This window comes from Equus quagga, chromosome 2, assembly GCF_021613505.1.
Source record: "Equus quagga isolate Etosha38 chromosome 2, UCLA_HA_Equagga_1.0, whole genome shotgun sequence".
NCBI classification, from domain to species: Eukaryota; Metazoa; Chordata; class Mammalia; order Perissodactyla; family Equidae; genus Equus; species Equus quagga.
The window spans coordinates 105,658,280-105,670,992 of NC_060268.1; positions in this window are offsets into that span (position 1 = coordinate 105,658,280).

The following is a 12,713-nucleotide window of genomic DNA, read 5'->3' on the forward strand; positions in this document are numbered from 1 at the left end:
CAGCTTTGGCAAGAATCTCAAGTCAGTTTAGCCAGAATCGCCCACCCTCCATATCTGATTGGTTTCTCAGGCCCCACCATCCCCCAGTTGACCCCCTGGCTTGCCTGCAACAAGAATCCTGTTAGATCAGTCTAATCAGAATCCTCCCTTACCCCTGACATTTCCTCCTAGGAGCTTTCCATCCACTGTCCCCCAGCCCTGCTCCTCGGTTATAAATCCCCACTTTGCCCTGTTGTGTTCAGACTTACGCCCTAGCCCTTGCTCCCTCTGCAAAACCCCATTGCAGTGGCCCCTACACCTGTTGCAACGGGCCTGAAGAGAGTCTGCATTAGCATCTTTACCAACTGTCATGAACAATTTTTCTTTAACATTATCTCCCACCCACGTCTGACTCCACCTGGAAGGGGAGGGAGAAAATCATCTGCAGCACAGCCCTCCCCACCCCGCTCAGCCTCTGCTCCTAAGTCACAGGGCATTTGCTTTCCAGACCAGAAATTTTCCTGAACAAACCAAACCACAGGCGCACATTGCCAAATGTATTTTTATCACCACAGTGTTGAAAGAAATACATAGAGATTTATCGAGGTGCATATATGAATAGGAACAATACGTATAATCGCCATGGATGAAATCACTTAGAAGAAAGCTGCAAGACATTATGTGTCTATTAAATAATGGAAAATGAAATGTGCATTTTAAAAATAAGCCTTTCACCAAGATAAATGAGATCATTTTCTTGGAAAGAACTTGGCCAAGAGTGGAAGATGTTCCTCACTCCTTCATACATCTGAGGATGTTAAAAGGCTTTTTATGTGCATTCACCAAGGGTAGTGAGTTGATACTACTTTTCATTCTCAAAGAGGAAGAAAGGAATCGTAGAGAATTTTGTTTCTCAGCCTCTCTCTTCCTCCTCCTCACATCTTAGCTGTCAAGGCACTGCCCACAGCCTTGCTGGTGATGTGGCCCAGACAAATAAAAACCAATCCGTGGCTCATTTCCTCACTCTGTAAATCCAGGAACTGGAATGTTGTCTTTGGAAGAGGATGGAAAAAGTATAGAGAAGGGATTTCTTATTAGTGTCTCCACAACCTTCTGGAGTAAATGTGGCAGCCAGTCTAAAGCTTGATGGAAGAGAAAACAGTAGAAGCCATTACAGGAAGGAGGGAACAAAGGTGGCCAAGGCGTGAACATCAAACAGAGGGGAAAATGGCACTGCTGACAAAAATGGGTAAATTGGCATGAGGAGCCTGTTTCCGTTTGAGATTTGAGCTAATTATGGAATATCCGTGTAGAAACATCCTGACAGGAAATGGGAATGTGGGAGTGGATCCCTAGGGAGATTTCAGAGCTGGAAGTTTGAACATGGAAGGTACCAATTCAGATAAGCCCTTGAAAAGTCAAGCTTATACAAGAAAATGAGTGTAAAAAGAGAACACCTAAGGTGATAGAACCTTAATGGAGCCTGATATTAGGACACAGAAGGAAGGACAAATTAAAAGAGAGAGAGAGAGATGGTCAGAGAGAAATGAGAAGTATCATGTGGCCCAGGGCTTTGTTGGATGGAGGAGAGAGGGATCTGAATCCTAGTCTGTTTGAATCTAAAGGCTATGCTTTTCCTGCCACTACTTCCAGAACAAAAACGCAACCCCTCAACCCAAACCCTTCTCCCTCTTCTTGGGGTCCAAAATCTTCTAGAAATGTAGAAAACCTCTAGATCTTCAGAAAAGAAGGAGTTCGACTGCAGGTCACAGGTGAAAAGTGAAAACGGGCCAATAGTTAGGTCTCAGAAGAAAGCAGACTGTCCTCAGAATGAAGCTGATTCTTCACTCCCCTGGGTCAAGAGTCACACAACTGAAAGGTGTTGAGTTGGGATACGATTTGAGTGTCTCTGAGCTAAAGGCCAAGCTCTGCTCACTGGCCTGTGCTGCCATAAGGAGAACGTTTTGAAGAAGAGATGACTCTTTGCTACTAAAATGTGAGAGAGGCTTTGAGGCACTGATGAATAGTTTGAACGTGGTCAAAGGTGACCCGTGGCTTTCAAAGGCTCAGTTATGGGTGGGTAAGGGCATAGGAAGAATGGTTATTTATTATAGACTGTGCAGTCAAGCAACTTGACAGTGAGGGGCATGAGGTTAGTCAGTGGGGAGCTCCGAGTGGAGAGCAGGGACAAGGGAAGGCACTGGATTAAAGAGGAGGCAGGACATCTGTTTGAAAGTAGAGCATAACGAGCTCTTGGAGACCGAGACTGAGATGGGAGGACAAATTCAATTCAGTAACTACCGGTGAGCACTTTCTGTGGCCAGCACTGTGCTAAGCACTGGAGATGCAATAGTGAATAAGACGCAGCTCCTGCCCCTGCAGGGGGCAGGTGCATAAACAACCAACTGCACTCCTGAGAGACGGGTGCTGCCCTGGCGATGTGCAAAATGTGCTGTCTGGGGTAGACTCAGTGCTCCGTGGCCCCACTCTTCTCCTTCCTGATCAGGCCCTTGGCCCTGTCACTTTGGAGTGCCTCCCCTTTAACTCAGGGACCAGCCAAGGGAGTTGCTTTGTGTTAGCCAATCGGACACAACTGGAGGGTTGAAAAGTCCCACATGTCAGGGCTTGTTCTCTGCCCCACCTGTCATAAGAATGTTCCAGGCCAGCCTCTGGTTCTGTAGGACCTATTGTAGGAGAGACACGTGCTCTGGTCACCCTGATGCCCCGATGCCACCTGACTGCAGACATGTGAGTAAGTCCAAGACTGAACTGTCCTGCTGAGACCACAGATCCCTGCTCCACAGGCTGATGAGCTAAGTCAGCACGTACTGCTCTAAGCTGTGGGATCCTGGTGCTGTTTTTACGTGGTATTCTGTGGCAATAGGCAACTGCTGTGTTATTTGAATAGAAAGAAGGAAGCATTGTTTTGGTTTACTTTGGGGTGGGAGGAATGACAAAAAAAAGAGAAGTGATGCAAGCTACACAAGCAGGGGCACCGAGTGACAAAAGAACATACAGTGTACGGCAGGCAGCCAGTTGTGGGGGGGGGGGGGGGGGGGGGCTCAGGTCTGGGGCGGGGGGGCAGCTGTGAAGGGACTGAAGCCACACCGAAAAGCTTGGATTTTGTCCTGTGGGGGTGGGGAGAAGCTGGTCCTCATGGGGGAAGGGATAAGCTTAAGAGCTTATGAGGAGGACCAGCTTTGAACAGATGATCCTGTCTCCAAAGGGGCCAGCATAAAGTGGCTCTCGTTCACAGAGCAGTTACCGTGGGCCAGGCCCCGTCCGCTGCTGACGACTGAGTCCTGACATGAGCCCTGGAGGAAGCACGATCATCATCCCACTTTACAGATGAGGAAAGCATGTCACAGAGAAGTTGGACGCTTGCCCACATCACATCATAAGTGACAGAGACAGCGAGAGGAGTTGAGGAGGGTTGAGGCCAGGCAGGGGCCTCCATGCCCAGAAATGCCAGAGGAAAGTCCTGTGGACAGAAGTCTGCAGTGGGGTGGGAGGGTTACGAAGGGACACGAAGTGACCCAGCTGCCGTTGGAAAGAAGGCTGGGCTTCCCTAAGAGACGAAAAAAAGGGGAGGGACAAGGGGCCGCCCCAGCTCTGCTCAGCAGCCCAGAGGCAGGAGAAGGGAGACCCTGGGGAGACTCAGGGCCTGCGGCTCTCGCAGGAAATCCAAGAGCCAAGGAATTTAAAGTGGGGAAAAGACACATATGGTGGTGGGGAGAAACCAGGAAATCCAGCAGAGGGCTGAGGACCTGGCAAACTGAAGAAGGCGAACCAGAGGGTTCCTCAGGGAGCTGAGCAGGTGTGGGCGAGGAGCTAAGAGCTCCCGCATAGGGAGGGTGTGGCCAGGGAGGCATCCGCATCGTGGGACGGTTATAAGCCCGTGCCCACTGTCAGCACTGTCCAGGTCACCGGAGAAACTGTCCTGGCAAACTGTAAGGCCCTCAACAAATATCAGGCATGATTACTCCCCCTGGTTCAGGGGACCCCCGGCACCAGGACCCTAGCGATTTGTCTCTTCAAGGTCTTGACAAGATCTTTCACAATAAGGGACAGGAGCAAATCCACCCAAGATCTAATGATATCCATGTGGAGAGGAAGAATCGATTCCACTTCTTTTCCTCTGAGGCTTGGCTCCTCCTCATTCCCCTGCAGCTCCGCTAGGTCTCTGCTGGGCTGATGGAAAGGCCAGCATCAATGATGCGGGGGTAGTTTATGGCACGGAGCTTAGGAACTTGGACCCTGCTGGAAAAGCCCTTCTTGTGCATCTTGTCCAGGGAAAATATTTCCTCTGTCCTCCGGGAGAGCTGGGTTCTGGCTGGCTGGTGAGGCTGCCAGCCTCGGGCAGGGAATTGACCGTGAAGCCCATGGGTGGAAAAATGAAAGTCCCCACCTCTTCTGCCAAAAGGATATTCAAACTGGCAGGCCTCTTTTAAAAGGAGGCCAAGCGTTGGCTGGGGTGAAGCAGAATGTATACAGACAATGAGCTGTCCAATGGCGGGAATCCTAAAAAGAAGCCGCAGGTCCGGGTGAGGGCTCAGCCAGCAGCCCGGGGGACTGAGGGCTGGTTTGGCCTGGATTTCCAGAAACAGCCTGTGATGAGGCTGCTAGTGGAGACCTTTTCTCTCAAAAAGCCTGGGGAATTCACGCCTTGGATGATTTACCTCTAGAGATTGAAGAGTTTCCTTTCTTGCCTCCACATCCAGGTGGCTGAGCCGGCATGGAGGCCTGGCCAAGGTCTTCCCCCTGAAAGGGTTGGAGGTGCGGGGGCAAAAGGATCCAAGAAATAAAAGTGTTACATCCTCAGAGATTGGTTGTTCAGCTCATCCAGTTCGTGAGGCTAAAGTCCCCAGGCCCCAAACTGCCTCTATTTATGAATTTCTGCCCTGTTCTAAAGACAGCAGGGGAAAACACGGTTTTGTAGAAAAAAGCTGACAAAACCACTTCTGCACATCTGGAAGCTAGGGTGGCTTAGGGAGGTGCGGAAGACCGCAGGTGGCGTTTTCTTCCCTGAGCCATGGGCCCTGGGGTTCAGGTGGCATCTAACCCTGATGTGGTACAAAAGCTGTACCAGATCGCATCCAGAAAACAGGATGATGGAGATGGGAGCCAGGGCCAGCTGTCTGCCTGAGGAGACGCCCTGGAGCCTGAGGACAAGGCACAAGAGGAAATGGTTCTAACAGGAGCATCTGTGTCCAATTACTCAGGAAGAACACAGCAATTTGGAGAGTGCATTTTCTTCCACAACACAGGCAAGAAATACAAGGGTGATTCCACAAATCTCATTCCAGCCTCCCCTCAGAGTCACATCCTGCAGGTCCCCTCAGAGTCATATTGCCTGGGGACCAGATTTGGACAATACCTCTATCAATATTAGAAACCTACTGACAAGATTGAGGGGCCTGTAATTTAGAAATCTAGAATATATATGATAGAAAGAACCTCAGCGATCACCCTGGTTCTTATTTTTCTGGGTCAGGGACCCCTTTGAGAATCTGAAAGAAATCTTATGGGCCATTTCCTCTAGAGGATGCACAAACACACAAAAATGTGCACATCATTTTAGAGTTCACAGATTCTCCAACCTCCCTATGGGCTGTAGGTTAAAACCCTCTGTCCCCGCCTTTCCCTCGAGTTGTAGATAAAGGGTTTGCAGCATGGCTGGTTATTTGCAGAGCGGGACTGGACTCAGTATTCCCAACCCAGAGCCTTTTCTTTCCCAACTGCATCCATCTGCCTGACAGATTTTGGAGCCTACTGATGTCCACTGGCCCATCCTCAGAGGACTGGAAGCTTCCCTATCTCTATGCTTACCTCAGCCTCGTCACACCCGTCTCGAGAACTCCACTCAGGCCCTGCTGCTCCTCCCACCTGTACGGTTTGCATTCACGGTGTGCGGTCCCGAGGCCCTGGTGGGCAGCTCAGAGTCAGTGGGAAGTGGGATGTCAGCAGGCTTGTCTGGGAGCTGCTGCCTCTGTGAAGGAGCTGGGCTTGGCGAGCAGCAGACATCACCCACAAGGCCTCATCCCAGCCCGGCCACAGGGGCTCCAAAGAAATCACAAGGTAAACAGTAGAGATTTTTCTCAGGCCCAAATTATAGCCTAGGGGAACAATCCAGAAAGGCTATTTTTTCTCTAACTATGACTTCAGCTGTACTACCTATGTCAGGTCTCTGTTCCCTCCCTTGGACGATCTCTCTAACACCTCTGAGGGCCTTGTTAGGAGCAATGACTCACTTTCTGGCACTACGTGTCCAGTTCAAGCTGAGCTCCCTTCTCAGAGCCCACTTGGCCCCTTTGCCCTACAGATAACACAGCTGCAGCCTGTTCCTGCCACTGTCTCTTTCTGTCCCCTCGAGCCTGCCCCAGCCAGCCCACCACCATGATGGGTAGTGATGGGCGAGTGGGAGGAAGCGAAGAGCTGGAGCAACCTGTCAGCAGAGAGGCCGGCAGAACAGACTTCTAGGGGCCGACCCTGTGGCCGAGTGGTTAAGTTCACGTGCTCCACTGCAGGCGGCCCAGTGTTTCGTCAGTTCGAATCCTGCTCATCGAGCCATGCTGAGGTGGGATCCCACATGCCACAACTAGAAGGACCCACACCTAAGAATATACAACTATGTACCTGGGGGCTTTGGGGAGAAAAAGGAAAAATAAAATAAAATCTTTAAAAAAAAAAAAGAACAGACTTCTGCCACATGCAGACACTGCTCTGGAGGCTGGAGGGTGTGCAAGACTGATAGAGTCCCTGCCCCCAGGGAGCTTATAGTCTAGCAGACATGCAGGCAAGGGATGGTTTTAACTGGTAGCCAGAAGGTGAATTTGCTTTTTAATCTGACTCGATTATTAAGACCATAGAAAGCAGGCACCGTTACCCACATCGAGTCTTACTAAAGTTGAATCCAGAAAATTTGAAAATAACTCCACGAGTCACCCACCAGAACTGCGTTTCAGGGAAGATGGCAGGCGGCTGAGCGAAGAACAGCAGACCACAGGAAAGGAAGGGCACCTTGGGAACCGAGCGCGGGGAGGGTGCTGAACGTCTACAGTGTTCCCGGTTTGCATTTGACACAGAAGATAAGTATTGATACGGTGAAACCGTGAGCAATTTTCTAAGCTATCAAATGCAGATGTCACAAAATTTCAGGGGAGAGGAAAAGCTTGAGGGAGTTAATTTCAGGCTGCGCCAACACAGGTCCACTTAGAATAACAATGCGTGGTAAGTATTGGCCACGTGCCGGCCCTGTTGACTATGCTTCACATGTTCACTCCTTTGGTCCTCACAGAACTGTCATTTTACCCATATTACAGATGAGGAACCCGGAGAACAGAGTCACCAAATGGCATCATACCTTCTTGAGGGAACAGGTAGCTAGGACAGAGGACAGGAACATGGCTAACCCTGTAGACGTTTTTTTAGGCACCAGGAGCAGGGGCCACCTCCTTTTGCCCCTTCTCCTCCGGTTGCCTCCCTGAGTCGTCATGCTACTGCTTCTAAAATCACAGCTGCCATGCAGAGTGTTTACCCGTGCCGGGCATGGTGGTAACAGCGCTTCTCGTCAGCCCCCTCAGCAACCATGTGAGGTCCATAGCACTTTTTGAAAGAGGTAATGTAACCCACCAGCTGGGAAGGACTCTCAGTCTGTGTGACTCCAAAGTCCATTCTGAACCCCTCTACCTGCCTATCTGTACTCACCTGGCACTCCTCAAGCTGAGATGACAGGTGGTATCCAGTAGGGCCCCCAGGTAACCAAAGGCCAGAGACACCAATGATATTAGTCTTGTGCTCCAGAAGTGTGTGGAGTGGGCACATCCTATACCCAAGGTTGCTGGAGTTCAAGTCCAACGTTCAGGATGCCATGGGCCCAGGCACCCTCCAGTCCGCCAGGCTGATCGCCTCTCCCGTGATTCCACGTATTTTCCCCACCCAACCCTGAGCACCCAGGGACGCTTTTAGAAGCTGCATTTTAGAGGATGTGGCTGCTCCCTGGTTTGCTCCACCCTGTTATCCAGGAACGATCAAACCCACAGAAGGATCCCCTCCCGGCCCTGATGTGGGCACTCCAGTCAGATGTCGGGGAGGCTGAGAGCAGCCCAAGTTGGGGCCTGAAGCGATCTCACCCAGAAAAGGGACCACCGACTCTTCTCCAAAACAGAGAATGTGTCCAACCTGTCTGTGTTTAAGAAACAGTTCATTCAGGGAATACAAATGTCATGGCCACTCATCTGTGAAGCAGCCGGTTCTCGTCACCCCTCCCAACAGGCTGCCCTTGGCCAGCTCCCTGCCTCTGCCTCGCACGTGCAGCCCTCCTCTTGGCCTCACCCCCCTTGACCCCTGAGCCCCCGGGCGCTGCTCTTGGCTCTGCTGTTGTTTGTTTGGATGCCTTTGCACAGAACACTCAACCTCTATGTTCTTCTATTTCTTCAACTGGAAAACAGAGAGAATGATGGTCACCATCTTCCTCGGGGGATGTAGGAGTCTTTATAAAAAGTGGCCTGGTAAAGATTCAAAACACAGTAGTTATTTGCAAGAAAAGCTGCTGCATAAATAAAGCTGCTTGACCCAGGGCCCATTTTGGACAATTCTTGGAGGTCGGTTTTGTTTATTTTCCTGGCTGGAAGATTAGGGTGGGCCAAAAGGCAAACCTACCCTTTGCAGGGGCCATCTCCTGTCACATTAATCTGACAATTCACTGGAGCAGCAGGTTGGGAGGGAGCGTGTGGCCTTGAGGTTAGCGGTGGACTCCCTGCAAGAGAGAGGAAAGAACGCGGCCCAGCGAGGACACGTCTTGGGCCCAGCATGGAAAAGCCATTTCACTTCCTGGGCCTGGGCTTTCTCATCCTCGTGATAAGGAGAATGACACCCACTCTACGCTTGAGAGTGTTGCACACTGTCTGGTCTGAGCTTCGCAAGGACCATGTGGGGTGTGCTAGGGAAGCGATTCTTAAACCTATCTTACAGAGAAGGAGACAGACTTGATCAAAGTCACGGGGATCATAAGCAAGACGAGGTCTCAGCCTTCTGTCCAGGTGACTTGGCGTCCAGTACATCCCTCAGGCCTAGCACAGAGCCGTTGTACAATCAAATGGAAGAATGTACGGGAAGATACTCTGAAGAGGATGAAGCTCTATACTGTGCTGCCCAATAGAAATATAATGTGAGTCACAGGTGTAATGTTTTTTAATCTTATAACTGGAAGTTTGTACCTTTTGACCACCTTCACTCATTTCGCCCATCCCCACCTCCTGCCTCTGGCAACAACCAATCTGCTCTCTGTATCTCTGACTTCACTTTTATTTCGATTCTACACATAGGTGAGATCAAACAATATTGGCCTTTATCTGACTTATTTCACTTAGCATAATGCCCTCAAGGTCCTTCCATGTTGTCCCAAGTGGCAAGATTTCTTTCTTTTTTTGTGGCTGAATAATATCGCCTTGATACATCCCACATCTTCTTTATCCATTTGTCTGTTGATGGACACTTGGTTGTTTCCGTGTCTTGGTTATTGTAAATAATGTTGCAATAAACATGAGGGTGCGGATATTTTTTTCAAGGATAGTGATTTTGTTTCCTTCAGATAAATACCTAGAAGGGGAATTGCTGGATCATATGGTAGCTCTATTTTTAATTTTTTTAGGAACCTCCACATTGCTTTCCACATTGACTTCACCAATTTACACTCCCACCAACAGTGCACGAGGGTTCCCTTTTCTCCACACCCTTGCCAACCCTTGTTATTTCTTGTCTTTTTAAAGTTAGCCATTCTGACAGGTGCGAGTTGATATCTCATTGTGGTTTGGATTTGCATTGCCCTGATGGTGAGTGATTGCGAGTATCTTTTCGTGTACCTGTTCTCCATTTGTATGTCCTCTTTAGAAATTTTAAAATTTTCTGGTAACCATATTTAAAGACGTAAAAAGAAACAAGTGGAAATGATTTTCATGTTATATTTTATTTAACCCTATATATCTCAAACATTATTTCAACATGTAATCAATATAACAAAATCATCAATAAAATATTTTACCATCTTCTTTCATACTAAGCCTTCAATTCCCGTGTGTATCTGGAGCATCCAGCGCACCTCAATTAGCACTTGCCCCATTTCAAGTGCTCAGTGGCCACATGTGGCCAGTGGCTACTCTATGGGACAGCTCAGCTCTATCCAACAGCAGGACAAATACCTCCTGGAAAGCTGTTTCTAGTCCGGGGCAGCTAGGAGTTTAAAGAAGGCTGGGTTGGAGGGGTTAGAGAGTTCCCAAGGCTCAGAGAACTTGAGAAGCTGAAGCGACCCAAGCGCTTATGGTCTCCAACCTTGATTTTTTCACTGGAACCTTTTTCACAACAACCACTTGATACCAAGCTTCAACGTAGAAAAGAGATCAAGTCAGATCTCCCTAGTTGAAGGGGTGAGACCAGCCACCAAGCTTCTTCAAAGTGTTCTCTGAAGCACCCCCTCAGAGTTTTAAAAATTCAAACATCACAGGTTAAAAACTGCTGATGGAGCCCAGCCCCCCAACCCCAGCCCCCCAACCCCAGCCCAGACTTGGCCATGACTCAGCAGCATGACTATATACCTATCCAGCTTCCCCGCCCTTACCTCGAGGGCCCAGTGGGGAGTGCTGACAACCATCACCGACCAAGGCCTGGAGCTTTGCAAACCTGTGTTCACAGAGCCTCACAACTCTGTGAAGTGTCAACGATTGGGCTCATTTTGCAGAGGAGGAAACTGAGGCTTAGAGAAGAAAAGTTACTTGTTCCAGATCACACAGCTGGTAAGTGAGGAAGTCCCCTCACATCATCCTGTCTGCCTCAGAAGCCCACGGGCTGCCCATTGGACCACCACGTCAGCCTTAGACAATTCTCTTGGTTAGATGGGGTCTACATACATCACTGAGTGAAGAACGCGGTGCAAATAGTCATTGAGCGCTTCTGCTCCACAAAGCCTTATCTGGTTGGGCAAGGTTTCTTTGGCTTTTTTCTTTATTTTTTGCTTTTTTGCCCTCTTCACAACAGAAATCCATTGTAGACCTTTGGAGAGGGGGTGCTGTGGGAAAGGCATATCAGTTCTCTTGCTGTCCATCAAACCCCCCCAAAACTCAGGGGCTTACAACAGCAACTATTTATTCGCTCATGATTCTGTGGGTTGGTGTCTGTGCAGGAGTCAGCTGGGATGGCTCCTCTTGGTTCCTTGTGTTGTCAGCTGAGCTTCTTTACATGTTTGCACTCGGTGGGTGTTACGGACTACATGTTTGTGTCCTCCCCAAATTCACATGTGCTGAAGCCCTAATTCCCAATAGAATGGTACTGGGAAGTGGGACATTTTGCAAATAATTAGGTCATAAGAGTGGAGCCCCCATGATGGGATTAGTGTCCTTGTAAGAGGAGGAAGAGAGCTAGCCCTGTCTCTGTCCACTATGTGAGGACACAGTGAAAAGATGGCCTTCACCAGAACCTAAGCATGCTGGCACCCTGATCTTGGGTTTCCAGTCTCCAGGACTGCGAGAAATAAAAGTTTTTGTTTATGCCACCCAATCTATGGTAATCTGTTATAGCAGCCTGAGCTGACTAAGGCGGTTAGCAAGCAGGAGACTGGTTGATCCCAATGTCCTTGCTCACAGGACAGGCGGCTGGTTGGGTCTGTTGACTGAGTTCCCTGAGCTCTCTTCCACATGGCCACCCATCCTCCAGTAGGCCAGACCACACTCTCTGCACAGAGGTGGAAGCATTTCATGAGAACAAGAAGGGAGGCTGCCTCGCTTCTTGAGGCTGAGGCTCAGAAGTCATGCAACGAAACTTCCACCAGATCCTTTGGGTCAAAGCAAGTCCCAGGGCCAGTACAGATCCAGAGGGAAGGGAAGTGGACCTCACCTCTTGCTGGCAGGAGTGATGTGTGTGATCAGGGATGGGAGGAATTGCTGGGGGCTGCCTTTGCAAACAATCCATCAAGTGAGTTTGTTTGAGAGGTAAACAATGTATAGGATTAAACCTGACATTGACACCCAGGCTGGGCTCTGTGACTGATGAAACGACCCCAATTTTTTCCTATTTTTGCCTGGCCTTGACTCTTGGAGGATCAGCTCGCCTTTAATACAAACATTATCTCTTCCCAATCAAAACTGCCCCCTCATCTGTGCTTGTGTCAGGATAAAAGATCCCATCTTCCTGGAGTGGGAACCCACTCTGTCGAGCTGCTTCCCAAGTGTCCCCTAAATCATCTTCTCTCCATCTCCATTGCTGCCCATCTGGGCCAAGTCATCACTACCTCTTGCCTGAACTATTAATTGCAATGGTTTTCTGAATACTCTCCTGGTTGAAATGTCCCTTCCTCAGGGAAATTTTGGTGATCTTACCAGGTAATTAAAATCATGTCCTGTGGTAGACAGACAGACCACCCTCAACGTGTCCCATCTTGGTCCTTTGAATCTATGACTATGTTACAGGATAGAGGGGAATTAAAGTTGCAGATGGAGTTAAGGCTGCTAATCAGCTGACCATAAGATAGGGAGATTTATCCTGAATTAGCCAACATTTCTGGTAATGCAGGTCAGCTGGAGACAAATTTTCCCAGATTTTGTATATATATAAAGTTTTTATTTTTCCTTCAGTTTTGAAGGATTTTTTTAATTGAATATTAAATTCTAGGTTGATAGTTCTATTTTTCTTTTCCTCACTTCAAGATGTTGTTCCATTTACTTCAAGCTTGCATATTTTGAGAT